This window comes from Lygodium microphyllum, chromosome 21 (genome assembly GCF_053477565.2).
Source record: "Lygodium microphyllum isolate KBCC chromosome 21, Lygodium_microphyllum_v1.1.10, whole genome shotgun sequence".
NCBI lineage: Eukaryota > Viridiplantae > Streptophyta > Polypodiopsida > Schizaeales > Lygodiaceae > Lygodium > Lygodium microphyllum.
In genome coordinates, this window is record NC_141155.1 from 94152966 (window position 1) to 94171124 (window position 18159).

At 38.7% G+C, this 18159-nt stretch overlaps 1 pseudogene; it reads left to right on the plus strand.

The window, feature by feature from the left end:
* The first annotated feature begins 12584 nt into the window (after positions 1-12584).
* Positions 12585-13370, plus strand: LOC148018297 (putative inactive purple acid phosphatase 29 pseudogene; annotated as a pseudogene).
* Positions 13371-18159: the final 4789 nt, after the last annotated feature.

Consider the following 18159-nt stretch of genomic DNA (forward strand, 5'->3'; position numbering starts at 1 on the left):
CGCAGATGCAGGTGAGCTTCTGGAAGACCCTACTATGTACAGATGCATAGTAGGAAGTTTGATTTATATGACTATTACCAGGCCAGATTTGAGCTATGCTGTTGGATTGGTAAGTCAGTTTATGCAGGCTCCAAGGAAACCACATTTGGATGCGGCTAGACGCATACTCAGGTATGTGAAGTCCACATTGCAGTATGGACTATTTTATGAGACTAGGGTTCAGATACAGTTGCATGGATACACTGATGCTAATTGGGCTGGTAGTATTTCTGATAGACGATCTACCAGTGGATATGTGTTCTCTTTTGGGAGTGCTGCAGTCACTTGGAGCAGCAAGAAACAACCTACAGTTGCCTTGTCGAGCACAGAGGCTGAGTACAGGGGCGCAGCAATGGCTGCATGTGAGGTAGCTTGGTTGCATAAGCTACTTTATGATATGCATCAGCCTATAGATGGGCCAGTTGTCATTTATTGTGACAACATGAGTAGTATACACTTGGCAAATAACCCAGTCTATCATGCTAGAACAAAGCACATTGAGGTGCATTATCACTATGTGCGAGAGAGGGTTTTACTAGGTCTTATTGATCTAGTTTATGTTAGCACAGAGGATCAGGTAGCTGACATATTCATGAAGGCATTGGGCACAGAGAAGCTGGGCAAGTTCAGAGACCTGCTTGGTGTGCAGGAATTGGGATTGAGCTCGAGGGGGAGTGTTGAGATATCGAGCTCCACTCGTGATACGCCAGGGTGACCGTTGTCTATTTATGTCACCGACTTGTCAGTTGTTGCAGACGCGGTTGTTACACCGCCCATGAATAATAGCTACATGACAGCTATCCTTATCTACTCTAGTTCATGGCTCAGTTAGTATGCCAACTTAGTTAGTTGAGTTTGGTTTGAGACCCATATATAGGGTTCTTCTATTTCTTTGTATGAGAGTTCTTTTGGCTTACACAACTAAGAAGAGGAAAACTGTTTTCAGCCTCCACCTTTGTGTGTATTCCCCCATTGTGCAAGCAAGAAAGCTACAAGTGAGACTCCTTCCTTCTCTCCCGCAATCTTGACAGTTTTAGCCATGTAGTCAAATCCTATTTAGTCATAAGTCTTATCTATGAGATTAGAAAATTTACTATGGTTTTTTACCACATGGTTTTTAAAGGCTAGTTAAATAGAGGATGTGGTTTATTGTGATATGAGATTCACATATAAACAAATATGGCTATGTAGCAAATGCCATAGATAGCAAAATAAGGTAATGTGAAAAACACTTGAAAGTTAGAGATTTGACCTCATGGTGAAACCTAAAAAATATCTATATTTTTATAAACTACTTTTAACCATATGGCCAAATCTAGTTTCATAACTATATAAAGAAAGTGGTTCATTTGTTGCAACATGTTGTGAAATCGGATTTGACTATATAGTCAAATATCATTTTATAGTGAAATGAAAAAATTGGTCTCATGGTTTGCAAGATGTATGAGATTAGATTTGATCATATGGCCAAATGAAACAAGAATGGGGGATTCTTTGATGCTAGCATTGATTAAAAAACGAAATATTTGACCATATGGCCAATTTTTATTTTGTAGTGAAATGGACAAAGTGGTTAATTTGTGGTAAAATGATATGATATTTATATATGACCATGGATAGAAGCATGCAAAGTGGCATTTGAAGATATTGAAATGGAATTATCCAAAGCAACGGTGTTAAAATCTCCAAAGAGGGGTGAGGTTTTCTATATATTTGCGGTTGTGAAGGATTGCGCTTATTCTCTGATGAACAAGCATCAAACCCCTGAGCGCCTAGCCAAGTGGTTGATTTCTTCTTCTTTGTTGGAATTTGACTATGAAATTAGGAAGAAGCCACCAAAGCTACAAGGTATTGTAGAGTGTCTAGTAGACTTTGGCAAGCCTAAGGAAGAGTGGGCTGATATTAGTGATTGTGAGGATTTATGAAAAATTGATGCAGCTTCTATTTCATCATGGTATGTATCTATTACACATTATCTATCAACACGTAACCCAACAGAAACTCTTTCTAAATTCGAGAAGAGAAATATTAAGCAGCAAGCACTTTAGTTTTCAATAATAATGGGTGTTTTATATAGAAAACGTGTGGATGAGATTTATCATCATTGTATGGTGCCTAATGAAGTACCCTTTATTTTGGAAGAATGTCATGATTCAATATGTGGAGGCCATTTTGCTGGACAAATTATCACCTAGAAAGCTTTATGTGCTAGCTATTGGTGGTTGATGGTTTTCTAGAATGCTTTTGCATATGTTAAGCATTGTGATGTTTGCCAGAGACATGATGCTAGGGAAAATTGTAAGTGGCCACTTAATTCTATTTTGGTGAGTTTACCCTTTGAGAAGTGGGACATTGATTTTGTTGCACATGTGCAACCTTTGTCTACTACATAGAGGTATTATATCATTGTGGTGACAGAATACTTTACAAAATGGTCTGAAGCTCAAGCTATGATGAAGGATAATGCAAAGAAAATGACTAGTTTCATTTTATGAAACAAATTGTTTGCCATTTTGGTCCAACTAAAGAACTGGTGTTCAACCGTGGGACACACTTTTTGAATAAGGTTATAGAAGCCTTGATTGAAGATTTGAAAATTAAGCATAATAAAACCACCTCATATAATCCCCAAGTGAATGGACAAGTAGAGAGTATTGTAGGGAGCTCTTTCACTCAACCCTCGAGACCTATGGACCGCTTATTATTTCAAGCATTTCAAGCCGAGCAGTAATGGCTGCCTTTCACATAGTTGATGTGTTATCTCTCTCTACGAGTGTAGTGAGCTTACCTCCATGCCGCCCGATCGAGTTGCCTCCTCTCCCGAGCACTCCAATAGCTCCACGATCCAAATGCAAGCTTCAAGCAAGCTCGATCCTCAAGCTCCACGCTCCAAACTCCATTGCCCCATGAGCAATACAAGAGAAGAGAAGATAAGAGAAGAAGAGAGGAGAAGATTGAGAGCTTTTCCACCATGGTCCCTCACCCTCACACACTCACTCCCTGACACACACACACACTCCCTCTCTCAAGCACAAGCTCAAGCAAGCAAGAAGAAGAAGAAGAAGAAGAGGAGGAGGAGGAGGAGGAGAGCTACTTTTGGCCACACATAAGAATGAGCTTCTCATTCACTTTTCAACTTTATATACAAAACCCTAAATCCCTTTGGATAGTCATCCCCTTATTCCCTTTTTTACATGCCCGGCCTAGGCCCTTTTTCCCATTGTCCTCCTATCTTCCTAGCTTCCTGCCCATTTACCTTTACAATTTGCATGGGTGAGAGCCCGACGCTCTTAAAATAAATTGCGGTGCACCTTGCGATCTTTTACAAAAGTATTGACTTGCACTTTTTCTTGTACACCTTTCTCCTTGATTTAGGATTTTTCTGCACTTCTTATGTTTTCATATTTTTCTTGGCGCGCCTTCATCTCCCGTTTCACTTTTGCCTTGGCCTTATCTTTTGCTTTAGATTTTTCAAATTTTCCACCTTGTTTGTCTGAGGGTTAACTTTACCCCCTCTTAGACGAGTGCCAGTCCCATGGCACTCTCCGTCATAGGTAGCAGGCTTTGGCATGGATCAAAGACGTGGTTGAAAGGGACTATTGTGGTTTGCCGTGGAGGAGTTGTGGTGGTGGTGTGGATGAAGGTCATTGGGGGTACTTTGTTGGTAGGATTTGATGGTGATAGGGTTGTAGGTGGAGATAGGATTGTTCTTTGTTAGGAGTTGCACTCATGGTTGTCACAGGTGTTGGTGTTCTAGGGATTCTACATGCGACAATTCTTTGGTGGGCTTGCACGATGGTAAAGGATAAGAATTCAAAGTTGAGTGTTGATGAAGAATTGATGACACTTTCGTTGGAGTCTTCAATACTTGCAATCAAAAACCTCTCATATGTGGTTTCTCCCTCGGGGTAGTGCTAGTCTTTTTACCTTGCACAAGACATAGTTTAATTAGTTTGGGAGACAAGTGAACTCTAAGTAAGCTGAGAGTATTGTCCTACACTTGAGGACCCAAATTGTATATAAATTGTGGTGACACTAAAGAAGGCTCTTGTCTTTGCACTCATTTTATGAGCCCTAGATTGGACAATCCCATTCTATGTTTACATTAATGCATCCAAAATTTCCATTGGAAGTGTTTTGTTGATGGAATAATTCATCTTACTCATTGAGACTAAGATGAATTATTCCACCACTCGAACGGGAAGGTTTAGTCATGGTTTTTGTAGTTAAGAATTTTTGACATTATTTGCTTGCCACATCCTTCATGTTTTTTGTTGATCATCAAGCTCTACTTTATCTTGTGAAGAAGCCATGTGCTACAAGTATATTTAGAAGATGGTTGTTGCTTTTGCTTGAGTTTGACTTCTCTATGGTTGTGTGGAAAGGAAAGCAACATTACATGGCTAATCACATGTCTTGATTGACCAGTGGAGAAAAAGCAAGAGGCATCAATGATCATTTACCTAATGCCCATTTTTTTTACTTCAATAAGAGGCCCAATTGTTCAAGGTTGACCTCACACCCCATTGACATATGATATTGCTGCTATTTTAGAGAATGGATTTCCTAAACATCTATTTGAGAAGGCTTGTGTCACTCGCTTGTTGATTAAGATTTGACCTTGCCAGATGATTATTGGTCAAATTTATCAACAACTAGGTCAAGACGGTCTCCTTCAATAATGCATGTGTGAATATGACATGGAGTGTGTGCTGCAAGAAGCCCATGGAGGCATTTGTAGTGGACATTTTGATGGTCGGTCTATAGCATGTAAGGTTTTACAGGCATAGTTATGGTGGCCCACCTTGTTCAAGGGTGCGACATGCTTTGTCAAGCATTGTGATGAGTGCTAGCACACCAAATTTCCTATTCACAAGGAGAAGATGGAGCTATCACCTATCATTTCTAGAAAACCTTTTGAAAAATGGGGATTGACTTTGTAGGACCTATCACTTAAATTGCACAATATTCACAATTGAGCATATGCTCTCTATCTTTCTAATTATGAACCGCAATTCATCTCTGTACTATTCTCAAGCCAATGGCAAGGCTAAGTCCACCAACAAGATTTTGCTAAATGTTTTGACCAAGACTATTTCTACTTTGTGCTCTGATTAGGATAACAAGCTTATAGCTACCCTTTGGGCCCACCGTACAGCTTTCAAGACTACAACTGGCCAGAGTCCATTTCTACTCACCTATGGCACTAATTTTATTATGCTAATTGAGTTTGTAATCCCCAATCTTTGCATCATAGAACATGAGCATTGGGAAGGCACTAGTGCTTGAATCAATCGCATCATGGATTTGGAACACCTCACTGAAACTCACTTTTAGCCACACATGACCTCCTTACTGAAAAGGCCTGATATAAGGCCTAGTTTGATAGACATTTGCAATAGTACTCCTTTGATAAAGGTGACCTAGTGATCTTATATTCTCTAAGGCCATAAGCAGAAATTGAAACTTTGAGGCCTAGGACCATATCATGTTCATCAAGTTAGTAGGGCGACAAGAAATGTTGAGCTTGAGACACTGGAGAGGGAATACATTGGACACTTCAATGGCAATCACATGAAGAAGTATTACCCCCCAATCCATTACTTACATGAATGCCCCATGCATCCACTTGATGTTCCTATCACAGCATGATCATGGCAATCAAACAAACATAATATGAGCAACTTGAGCAGAAAGCTAACGCTCCTAACTCCTCTCCACTTTTTAATGTATGGGTTGTTTCCATCTCTTCGCTTGACCCCAAGGATGAGCTTGTCATTCCTCTGAACTTTCTTCAAATTCAATTGACTACTACCAAGCAAGTTACAATTTATGCACTTATTGATGAAGGTTCTGACTTCAACACTCTTTCATATAATCTTTGGATGGCTTTCAACCCATTTTGACATCCACTCACACTAAGCTTCACGACTATGGTGGCCAATTCCACTCAAGGGTAAATGTAAGAAGCTCTTTCTTACTCTTGCAATCAAGAGCATCCCTCTTCTTTTTAACGTCCTTCTGAACTGATAGGATGTGGGAAAGGAACTTGTCTTGGGCTGATCTTTTTAAATATCAGGCTCCCTGCACCATCAACTATGTTGATTAGTGCATTACATTGCAATTTCCAAGTGCACATGTTTCTACTTTCACTACATTGAATTTTCCATGGGGAAAATGCCAACTCCTCATCCCTCCCCTTCTTAGTCCAATAGCTCCTTATTTCTTCAATTGTTTCAAGCCCAACATCACCCTACTACTCCTATTAATTGAGCCTCAAAACCTACACTTTAGAAGCCTACTAACTTCCAGTGGGTGACCTTTATAGCCAATAAAATGATATGATCCTAGGCCTCAAAGTTTCAATTTATATAGATATGATCTAGAGGCCTTTTTAGATATAGAGAGAGAGTGCTCTAAACCAATAGGAGCGAAGCCTCTATAACAGAAGTTCTATTTTAACACACACACACACACACACACACACACACACACACACACACACACACACACACACACACTTACAACTTTGTATTATCAATATGTATTTTTAGCTTTTTATATTTGTGATTATGACATTCTTTGCATTAATGATATATAGCCTTAGTCACTTTTATTTAATGATATGTCTGGATTAATGATAATGATATGTTTAGTCTAAATTCAAATTAGTTATTTTTTTCCACATTTCTTTTATACCTCTTGCATTTTTCCCTCCTTTGCGGTAGCCTAGTCTTCTCTCTCTCTCTCTCTCTCTCTCTCTCTCTCTCTCTCTCTCTCTCTCTCTCTCTCTCTCTCTCTCTCTCTCTCTCTCTCTCTCTCTCTCTCTCTCTCTCTCTCTGCCATGGATACAAAAATTTGACCTTCAACAAGATGTCCAAGCTTCCAAATCACATCCATATTACTGTTTAACTCATTCCAAAAGTATGGAAGATGGATTCCTACAATCATTAGCAAAGACAGTTGGATTACCATGCAATAGGCAAAATGTGGGAAAAGGCAAAGATATGAGAGCTCATTCATCTCTTCTTGGAAGGGTAGAATCTGAGATTTCAAGCTTGGAGTAAATAAGAATAGCATAAAAGAGGTACTAGTACAATGTGTTTATGCATAGAAAGATATATTTTGAACCTGGAACTTCAAATCTTCCAATGCATAGACCAAATTGTAAGATGATTCTTAAAGTCTTTCTTTTCTTGAACTTGGTTTAAGATTTTCCATTATAGCATACATTTGTTTGTTTTGTAGATGTCTATCCCCCTAATCTTGAGGAATGGCAACCGATCAAGTCTATTTTTTATGCTATTGATGTGATGCATGGTTTGTTTGGAGAAAAAATATACAAAGGTAGAAAGAAGACAGAGCTTGCAGAGAATGGAATATTCTTCTATGACCATTCTTATATTGTCTTAGCATTAGAAAAGAAGTCAATAAATATATTACTAGACATGAATAAAATAACTTTGCTTAGCCTACTTGAGATATTAGGTTTTAATGCTCTTTATATCTCAAAAAATATATTGCATCTATAGCCCTCACTAGTAGTTGGACTTAGTAAAGGCCACTCAAAGATTGAAAAATCAAGCAAAGGAAGGGGGGATATTGATCGCCATTGGTTGTGTTTCATGGGGACTTATCATGCATGTGAACAATAAGCAAGAGGAGAGAGGAGAGAGGAGAGGACAAAGAAAGACTAAAAAATAGAATTTTCATTCCCTTTATGAAAATCAACATGCTTACAACCAAAACAGAGCCCTCAAAGAGTGGATCAAAGATGTGCAGTCAATTCTCCCTCAACCCCAACATCGGAGAGGCATAATTCTCCAAAAAAATGGAGCGCAAAAAAAATTTGTGCCCCCTCCCTCCTCATGAGTGGTTTTTTTGGTTTTCTTTCATTAATCAAGGTTAAGGTTTTAATTTCAAAATATCTAGTTCATCTCTTTGTGTTCACACTGCAAGAAAGTGGATTTTTCACTTTTGGAGAAACAAACGAGCTCAGATTGGGATCTGTCTATCCAAATGGCTTTGCGACATCGAAATATATAAACTTGGGACCCCTGACGCACTTTTCGGATCTCGAATCATGTAGATGCTTCATAATGTGAAACCTTGTGGGGATTAAATGGGGGGGGTCAAACGGACTTCGATCGACGAATTGAGACTTGTGTTGGGTTCCTAGCATTGAACTCCATCTAGGAAAACTCGAGCTCATTGATCCACAACCATTTCATTTTGCATGAAAATGTGGTTTTTTATGGCCTCTCGAGCTCTTTTCCACTTCAAAAAAGGATCTTTGAAATCCGCTCTCGTTGAATCCCATGAACTGATCTACACAAACATCAACCAGAGAAAGCATCAAGCTACCACAAAAAATATACTCAACAAAGCACAAAAATAGCTCTCATCGTACCTCCTAACAGAATCAAGGCATGAGAATCTACAAGCGATAGGCCCAATATAATCTGACAGGAATCTAGAGCGATTTGCTAACCAAATGCTCTAACATAGACTGGCTAAAATGCCTATCAAAGAGGTCGGTCACCTCCTTGCATGATGGCCAGACAAAGAGTCTGACAAATGTATTACATGTTCCTTCAACCACGAAGAATCTAGTGTCTGTTGGCCAAATGGTAGAGCAAGGGTTGCAGGTCTGATTCAATGCAAAAGGTTGTTTTCTAGAAGACTTTAATGATAAGTGCAGGTTGGTCACGAAAGGAAGTAGAGCTGGCTGCATGTTTACTTTAGATGTTGGAATTCCTGCAATGGATGCGGCTATGTATGCTAAAGGAAAAGGAGTAGTTGTAGATATTGAAATATGGCATAAACGTATTGGACATGCAAATGTGCAAAGACTGAAATTAATGCAATCCAGAGGATTGGTTACAGGGTTGCCTTCTTTTAGAGTTGCAAAATTGCATAAAGTCTGTGAACCATGCCAGTTTGGTAAGCAAGCAAGACAATCCTTCTTCATGACAAAGAAGTGAGCAGAAATATACTTGATGTAGTCCATACATATGTTTGGGGGCCTACACAAAATGTACCTCTTGGTGGTAGCAAATACTCACATTTATTGATGACTGTTCAAGGAAGCTATGGGTAGATTTCATGAAGGAAAAGAGTGATGTATTTGAGCACTTCGAATCTTTCAAGGCAGCTGTTGAAATAGAAACAAGCTTGAAAGTGAAGTGCTTGAGATCAGATGGAGGGGGAGAGTGCCTCTCTAATGAGTTTAGTGGCTTCTTGAGAACTCATGAGATAAAGAGGCAATTTACTTGCAGATATACCCCACAGCAAAATGGGGTTGCAGAAAGAAAAAACAGGCATATTGTAGAAGTTGCATGGGTGTTAATGGTTGAAAATAATATGCCAAAATATTTTTGGTCTGAAGTTGTTCATACTGCTGTCTATATTATGAGCAAAACCCCCACAATTGCAGTTCATGGGATGACTCCCGAAGAATTCTTTATTGGCAAGAAGCCCGATGTATCACACTTGAAGGTTTTTGGCTACATTGCATATGTTCATGTGCCAGATGAGCTACGGAAGAAGCTTGATCCAAAGGCTGAAAAATGTATTTTTATTGGATACTCTTTAGAGCAAAAAGGGTATCGTTGTTATAACCCTTTCACAGGTGAGTTCAAAGTGAGCAGGGATGTTACTTTTGATTAGATGAGCAGTTGTATGCACCTGTTGGTGATGTATTAGATGATGATAATGATCATGATAGCTACAGGCAAAAAGTAAATCAAGAATTACGAAGTCTTAGTGAACCAGAAATATTATTTGGTACTACATCTACAGTGAGCCCTTGGTCTGGGAGACTAAGGAGTGGCCCCACATCTTCTGGTGGATCTATAAGTGTTGCAGGCAAAGACAAAGGAAAGAAGAAAGCGATGGATGGTAATGATGCATCTACTAGTAATTTGGGATTTGATGAAGATTCTAGTGGTTCAAAGAGTTTGGATGATGAGCTTGGTATTCCATCAGTCAGGACACTAGGTGTACAGAGAGCTCATAGTGATGTAAAGGCTCCATTGAGTGATCCAATAGTACATAGGTCTAGCAGGGTCAAATAGCCTATTAAAAGATTTGGTTTTGAAGGTTATCCAGCTCACCATTATGCTTATATGGTGAAACTAGTTGAGGATGTTGAGCCCACTTGCTTTGAGGATGTTGTTGGTCATGCTCATTGGGATGCAGCAAATGGATGAGGAGATGGTTGTATTAGAAGCCAATAAGACTTGGGATTTGGTACCCTTGCCTAAGGGTAAGAAAGCTATTGGCTATAAGTGGGTTTACAAAGTCAAGCATAATGTAGATGGTTCTGTTAGTAGGTATAAGGATAGGCTAGTTGCAAAAGGCTATGCTCAAACATATAGCATAGATTATGAAGAGACATTCAGTCCAGTTGCTAGGGTGGCAACTATTAGATGCGTGATTGCCTTGGAAGCAGCCAAAGGTAGGGATTTGTAGCAAATGGATGTTAAGAATGCCTTCTTGCATGGTGAATTACAATAAGAAGTGTATATGGAGTAGCCAGCAGGTTATGAGGATTTAGAGCATCCCACATATGTGTGCAGGTTAAAGAAGGCGCTCTATGGGCTGAAGCAAGCACCTAGAGTATGGTCTAACAAGATTGGAGAGTATCTTTTCAATATTGGATTTTGTATTTTTGATGCTGATCACTCACTTTATGTGAGAAAGGGAGATGCAAGTTTGGTCATCATAGTTATCTATGTGGATGATTTGATTATTATAGGTGACATTGACAATGGGATTGCTAAAGTTCAGAACTTCTTAAAGAAGAAGTTTGAGATGAAGGATCTGGGTGAGCTAAGATACTTTATTGGTATTGAAGTGATCAGATGTGATGATGGTATATGGCTATCATAAAGGCATTATGGCTTGGATATGTTATCCAAGTATGGTATGACAGCATGTAAACCTCTTTCAATACCATTGGAGCAAAATGTGAAGTTGAGTGCCAGCATTGGGGATGAGATAGAAGACCCTACTATGTTTAGGAGGATGGTAGGGAGTTTGATTTACATGACTTGAGCTATGCTATTGGCCTTGTCAGTCAGTTTATGCATATGCCTAAGCCTCATTTGTTGGATGTAGTTAGACGTATATTGAGATATGTGAAGTCCACTTTACATTATGGACTTTTTTATGAGGCAGGTAAGGATGTACAAGTCTTTGGATACACAAATGCAGATTGGGCTGGTAGCATGTCAGATAGAAGATCTACTAGTGGATTCATGTTTTCCCTTGGTAGTGCAGCAGTTACATGGAGCAGCAAAAAGTAACCTACAGTTTCTTTATCGAGTACGGAGGCTGAGTATAGAGGTGCTGCTATGGCATCATGTGAGGTGCTATGGCTGCAAATGTTATTAGGTGATTTGGATGTGCAAGGAGATGGTCCAGTTGTCATTCATTGTGACAACACCTAAAAACATGCCATCTATTGCAACAATTTTTTGGCAAATTTGTATATAAGTGACACCCTACTACCATCTTTTTACATTAATTTACTACAGATGCGGTGTTGGTAGTTGCTGTCTTTGGAGGCCGTGTTCTTGCAGTCTAGCCAGGAGATGTTGGTACAAGGAAGTTCTTGTACGAGAGGAAGGTGGAGTTTTAGACAAAATCTGATAGGTTTACTAAGTGAATCTCAGCTATGACTGTTTAAAATTTTCCTATAGGGATTATTATCACTTAGAGGAGATAGGACCTTGTTATAAATTAGGAGTTTTCGGGGGAATTTTAGACTAGGCAAGGTCTTGACAGGTTGATAGGATATCTTAGTATTAATCTAAGGGATGGGGGATTTCACTAGTTATGCTACCTCCTACCTCCTAAGGATTAAATTCTTTATGAAGAATACACAGCATCATGATTGTGATTATTGTCTACAGTAATACTGCAGTGATGATCAAGGGGTGATCATTAGATCATTGGTGATTATTATGGAGATTCCTTTGGGGAGGTGTTGAATATCAGATTCAAGAGGATGACTTCTACAAGGACGAAGTGATCCAAAGGGGGCATACCAGGCAAAGAGAAGACCGGATTTACTACCTATAGACATGGAGCCTGTAAGACACAATCTTGGACAAGCTTATGGAGGAGTCTTTTGGTGAATTAATGCCAAAGCAAGATTTTCATGTTTGATGTTCATCATTCCAAAATGTAATTCCCCGATAAGGCATTTGACTTCAATCAAGGGTGTAAGTGGGTTCTCAATTGTAAACAATTGGTTTCTCGTGTGTGCCAGGTGTTAAAGGTTATAAGGACACACTATGTCATATGTGAATTCATCCTTGTGTGGTGCCAAAGGGTGCCAAAGGAAATTTTGCAACATCAATCCACGATATGTATTGGTTAGGAGTAGGGTAGATTTCTACTTGGAAACGACTTGATGATCATGATCTATCTACAATTGATTACCAAGTATTGTGGTCCTCATCAACTAACACTCTTGTACAACACACGTGGTGGTCTCTTCATATTTCAACCATCCTTCTTTTGCTTTTTTTTTAAAATGCATTACCACCATGGACTACACCTTGTCACAAGTATATCCAAAAGAAGTTAAACACCATGATGTACAGGGTGGTAGGGGGATGGAGAATTCAAGCAACAAACTCGTCACCGACATAGATGGATTTGGTAACTACCACTTAGAAGTGCAAGGCCCATTGGGATCAGAGCATGAAAGAAGAAGTGTCTTAAATCTTTACATGCTTGATAGTGGGGACTACTCCAAGGTGAAGAGGATACATGGTTATGGATGGATTCAAGAAAGCCAAAAGAAATGGTTTAAAGAGCTATCTATCGAACTGCAGGAACGAAACAAAATCAATGCATCTACACCTATGGATAAGATTCCTGCCTTGGCTTACTTTCACATTCCTCTAGTTGAGACACGTATGGCAAGTCTTTGCTCAATAACTAGAGTTAAGCAAGAGGGATCAATTGGTTGTGGACAAGTGAACTTTGGCTTCTTGTCCACCTTACATGAAGTAGGAGATGTTCGTGTGGTCTTTAACGGACATGATCATATCGATGACTTTTGTGGCAACCTTCGTGGAAATATAAAAGTTTGTTATGGAGGAGGAGTTGGCTACCATGCATATGGTAAAGTTGGTTGGTCTAGACGAGCAAGAGTTGTCCTTGTGTCATTGAGGTCATCAACTAGTAGTAATACCTCACACATTGACATTTCAAAGGGTGCAAAGGTGCCTATATTACCCTATGTATGCTTTCTCATTTTACGGGCAATACAATTCAGTTACATTCTCGTTGCGTCTCTCTCTATCTCTGAGTAAACTGCGAGGAAAGATTTGGGGCCCGAATTGCAGTTGAGTGTGCTTCTGATACAAGGCGCCATACAAGGAAGATGATTATGAAGCAGGGCAGTTGCACGAGATTATGATCTAAGTGTTTCTTGATCGCACCTTTGGTCGACAGGACAATCCGACAACTCCATACGCTACCAGTATATTTATATTAGGCATTTGATTGCAGGCTCAAAGAGAGAGATGAGAAAGATAGAGAGGGAGAAGGAAGATTGCATGGCGCCTAGTAAAGAGGGAAAGGAAGAAAGCATTTCCAACATCAAAACACCATCGCCATCAAATTGAAGATCATTGCCATGCCTTCCCTCTAAACATGGAAATGGAGCATTAATGTAACCACATAATTAGAGATCATAGCAATAGCATCTGGGGAAACTGTGAGGAAGCAAAACAAAATGATGAGCTCGCATTTGATACGATTGGCTGGAGGATACCATTGGCTGGACTGTAGGAGGACACGGTCTTCAAGGACGTGACAACGACCCGTGGGATTTACAAGTACGTGCCTAAACTGTTTATCTAAAATAAATGATATAATATGAGTAAATGTTTAGTTTAATATTTTTAGAAAATGCTTTGAAACCTGCTTTCTTGTGCTGAATGATTGTCTACATTTATGTGCACTTGAAATTAAAAATCAAAAATTGTAAAAAATACTCCAAAATGGTTCAAAATTGACATATATGAATTTTTATAAAATTTTTGGTTGATCTAATCTGACTTATGATATTTTTTTTATAAAAACTATGTCTTCAAAAATTTACTAAAAATTTTCATAATATTTAAAGACTATTTTATGTATTTAAAAATTTAAACAATGTTATTTTTAAAGAAAAATAATAGTTTACATTTAAATAAAATGTGTTTTCTATCAATAAAAATATGGATCTTTACATGAAAGGCTAAAAAGACAATTCTTGATTTCTGATGAAGTTTTGTAAGCTTTAAAACGAAAAGAAACAACAATTTAATTATATTCTACTAAAAGAAATATTTTCATATAAACATGGTATTTTTATTTTGAGTAAATAAAACAATACCTGATGTACTATTAAATAACACAGGGATGGGTAAGAATGAGAGATACAATAGTATTTTATGATGTTTGTTGATGATAAGAAAATTATAACCTTAAATTCAAATTACAAATATCAAAAACTTAATAAGATAATCATTTTGATGGCATGAGGGAAAGCCTCAGCATCCATATTTAGGATCTATATTTTGTTCGAATTAAAAAATGATTATCGGTTCATTGCAAGAATTATGAGTGGAGGGCTACTAAGACTACCTGATAAATTAAAGGGAAATATGGGGATTTAAAATAAACTATGTATGTGTTTACGCTAGAGTGTAGAGAGTATCTGTTTTTATCCTGATTGGTATTTAGTGATGAAGAAGAAAGAAAGGACGTTATTCTCGCAAAACGAACTAATTATCTAAACACTAAAAAGCAACGACAAATTGTAATATGAAGAGGGGAAACGTTATAAGGAATTAAAATTATGGGTTTATGGTACTGTGGAAAATGTGTTTTGAATGTTTGTTATCACTTAAATAAATAAACAAAATTAATGTTAATCAGTGGGAGAAGAGAAAAATAAAAAGGAATTTAAATGGAGATATTTGAATAGATCCAAGGGATCTATACCTTGAAACAAAATTCTTAAAGTCAAACATCAAAACTTCCTGGATAAACCGCCACTAGTATGGCAGGAGAAATTTATGAGGAGCCGCTCCTGAAAGATGGAGGGAAACTGTAGTTATCCTAGGTTTAGTGTTTTAGTGCCCAATATAAAGACCTAGCTGTAAAAGTTTAAAAGAAACAAAGTGTGAAATTAAGTATGTTTACTGGAGTTTAGATATCTCTAGTTGGACTAGTACAAACTAACGTCGTAAAAATAATGGAAGGCTAAACCAAATTAGTATAGTTAGCAGTAATAATCACTTGTTTAGTGCAACAACTCTTAGGAGTTGGCTTGTCGACCTGGTTAAAAGTGGCTTGGTCTTTGGCCAGTCATTTTTTGGTGCGTCTGCCGGGAGCCAAGTGCGCTCGAACGGGTGATCAATTTTCCTAGGGTATTTAAATCCTAGGCGTTATTTATGAGTGAATACATAGTCTCTTTTCTAAGGGACTATTTTCCTAATTTGCCCCAAGAGTGCCAAAGAAGAGTGCTAGATTGGGCGAGGGACACAGAATTAGTAGAGGGAGGCGAATATTTTGGCCCTAAATTAACTGTGGACGTAGAGCAATGATCCTCTTTGAGTTGGGGTTATAACGATTGTGCGCAAACCATAGTTCTACTAGCAACACACTTTGGGCTAATAGACACAGTAGAGATAAATACAATTTGTGTATCGTACCACTTTGATTGGTATTATCGTAACTCTTACCGAACCTTTAGAAGAGTGGTCTGGGATGATGTGCTGCCCTAGATACGTGTATCCAGAGGTCTAAAAGTTACTTTTGACACAAAAGACGTCAGAGAGGTTGCTGAAATCTTAGGCTTAATCCCCGAGCAAGAAGAAAAGTGGCCTTATGGGGAAATAGACCCAGAGTTGCCAACTATTTTGAACCTTCTAAGTGCGCACACAGGCGAAAACCTACTTTTATAGCTTCGAATAAAACGAGTGTAATTTTGGAGTATGACAGTAAGAGCTAGTTTAGTAATCGTGGATGAATTCAGAAGAGAGACGGAGGCAGCAAAACGAAGCTAGAGATCAGCGAGCTAGAGAACGAGCGGCGCGACAGGAGGCTTGGTTATTAGAAAGGCTTGAGAGGGTCAACACATTATTGAACTTGGGGATAGACGTTGTGTCTAAATCAAACATAGAATCCTTAGAGCCTAACATATCATTTGATAAAACACCATCAAAGGAAAGTGAAGCGACTTCATACCAGTGGGATCGAGTGGTTTCAAGCACTGATAGTCCTACTGCGGTACAGAGTACACAAAGTGAGAGTGTGGGGAGTGAAGCTAATGCCACTATAGGGAGTAACGAAACTATATTTAGTTCGAATTTAGAATCTACTTTTGGGTTAAACTACTTATTTAACGCACCAAAAGAACCCTTGTGGATAGATCAAGTGACAGATTTGCGATTACGTTCTTTGTTTCATATTCCCCATCAAAGAGAGCAATCAAGAGCTGTATATGACTTTGGATTAAGATCCTTATTCAGAGAATCCAAGGAACCCGTGTGGTCTGACTCTACTTATATTTTGGACTAGGAACACTATTTAGGGAAACAATGGCTCGAAACCCAGTCAAATTAGCTGACTTTATGCAATTTGGGGGACTGTGGGATGAAGATCCCGATGCCCATTCGCAATTATTTGAGGTTACTTGTGTCGCCAATGAGATAATAGACGACGACCAAAAGCTTCATATCTTCCCTGTAACTTTAAAAGATGAGGTAGCGAGGTGGTACGGGAACCTGGATGCTCAACATAAAGGAACCTATGCTGCCTTATCAAGGGCTTTTCTCAAAAAATTTAGGTGACAAGGTTTTCAAGATAGATTAGCTCTTCAATTAGATTATTTATCTCAAGGAGCAACTGAAAGCGTTGAACATTACATTGACCATATGGAGACAATCATTCGCAAGATGAATCCCGCTCTTGATGATCCCACGCAAAAACATAAGTTCATTGATGGGCTTAATCCTGAAGTTCATCAGCATGTTAGTTTACAACAACCAGTTACGCTGGCAGATGCTAAAACGCATGCTAGATGGTGGGAAGAAGTGCAGCTTAGTCAACAACGACAGAGAGATCTCTTCAAGGAACCTCGGATGGAATACCCTGCCAGCACTTCAAGAGGGTTATCTAAGAACGTGTCTTATGTGACCGTTCCTTTAAATCCATCGATAACTGCAAATTCAAATGTGTCAAGTGTACATTTAAATCCATCCAAGGATAACTGCAAATCCCTAGGAAAATTGAAGGAGGAAATTATGAGTGCAGTACAAGCACCTTTGAAGGAAATTTATTTGGTAACAACACAAGGTCCAAGTGCACAACAATCATCGGGAAATTCAACTTCAAACCCACCTAGATCAAATATATGGTGTGGTAAGTGTCATGGTTATGGCCATGTGGCTACAAAGTGCCTGACACCTTCAAGATTAATATTGATCATCCCCCGTTCTGTACTTTTTGCCTTAAGATAGGGCATTTGGATACCAATTGCTGGCATAAGATAGGGCAAGACCAACAACAAGCTCGTTCAATGCAAACAAATTATAATTATGTGGATCGTAATAATACAACTTATGAGATTGGACCACCCAATCAACCTTTTAGGCCACGAGGATTACCAACTCAAGGTAGACCTCCAGTACCCCAAAACAATTATAATAGTGATACCAATCGAGGGAGAAATTCTCCTTTTAGAAGAAACAATGGAAATTTTCGTAATCAAATGGGGCAGGGTGGACAACAGTGGCCTAGGGGACCAGTAATTTGTTATCGATGTCAACAAGAAGGTCACATAGCTCCGTATTGTCCAAATGCACGTAAAAATCAAGACTATACTCCTCTTTGCAGGAAGTGCAGTGGTGAAGGACATTATGAGGAGAATTGCCCTAAGAGAGAGGATAACAAAATTACTGACAAAAGTAAACAAGCCTTTAATGAACCTTCAACGTCTACTGCAAATTTAGCTGAAGTAGAAACAATATGGAAAGATATTGGAGTTAAGCTAAAATTTATACCTCGTAAAGTGACCTTTAAGGCTGACCCTATGATTGGTGTCAT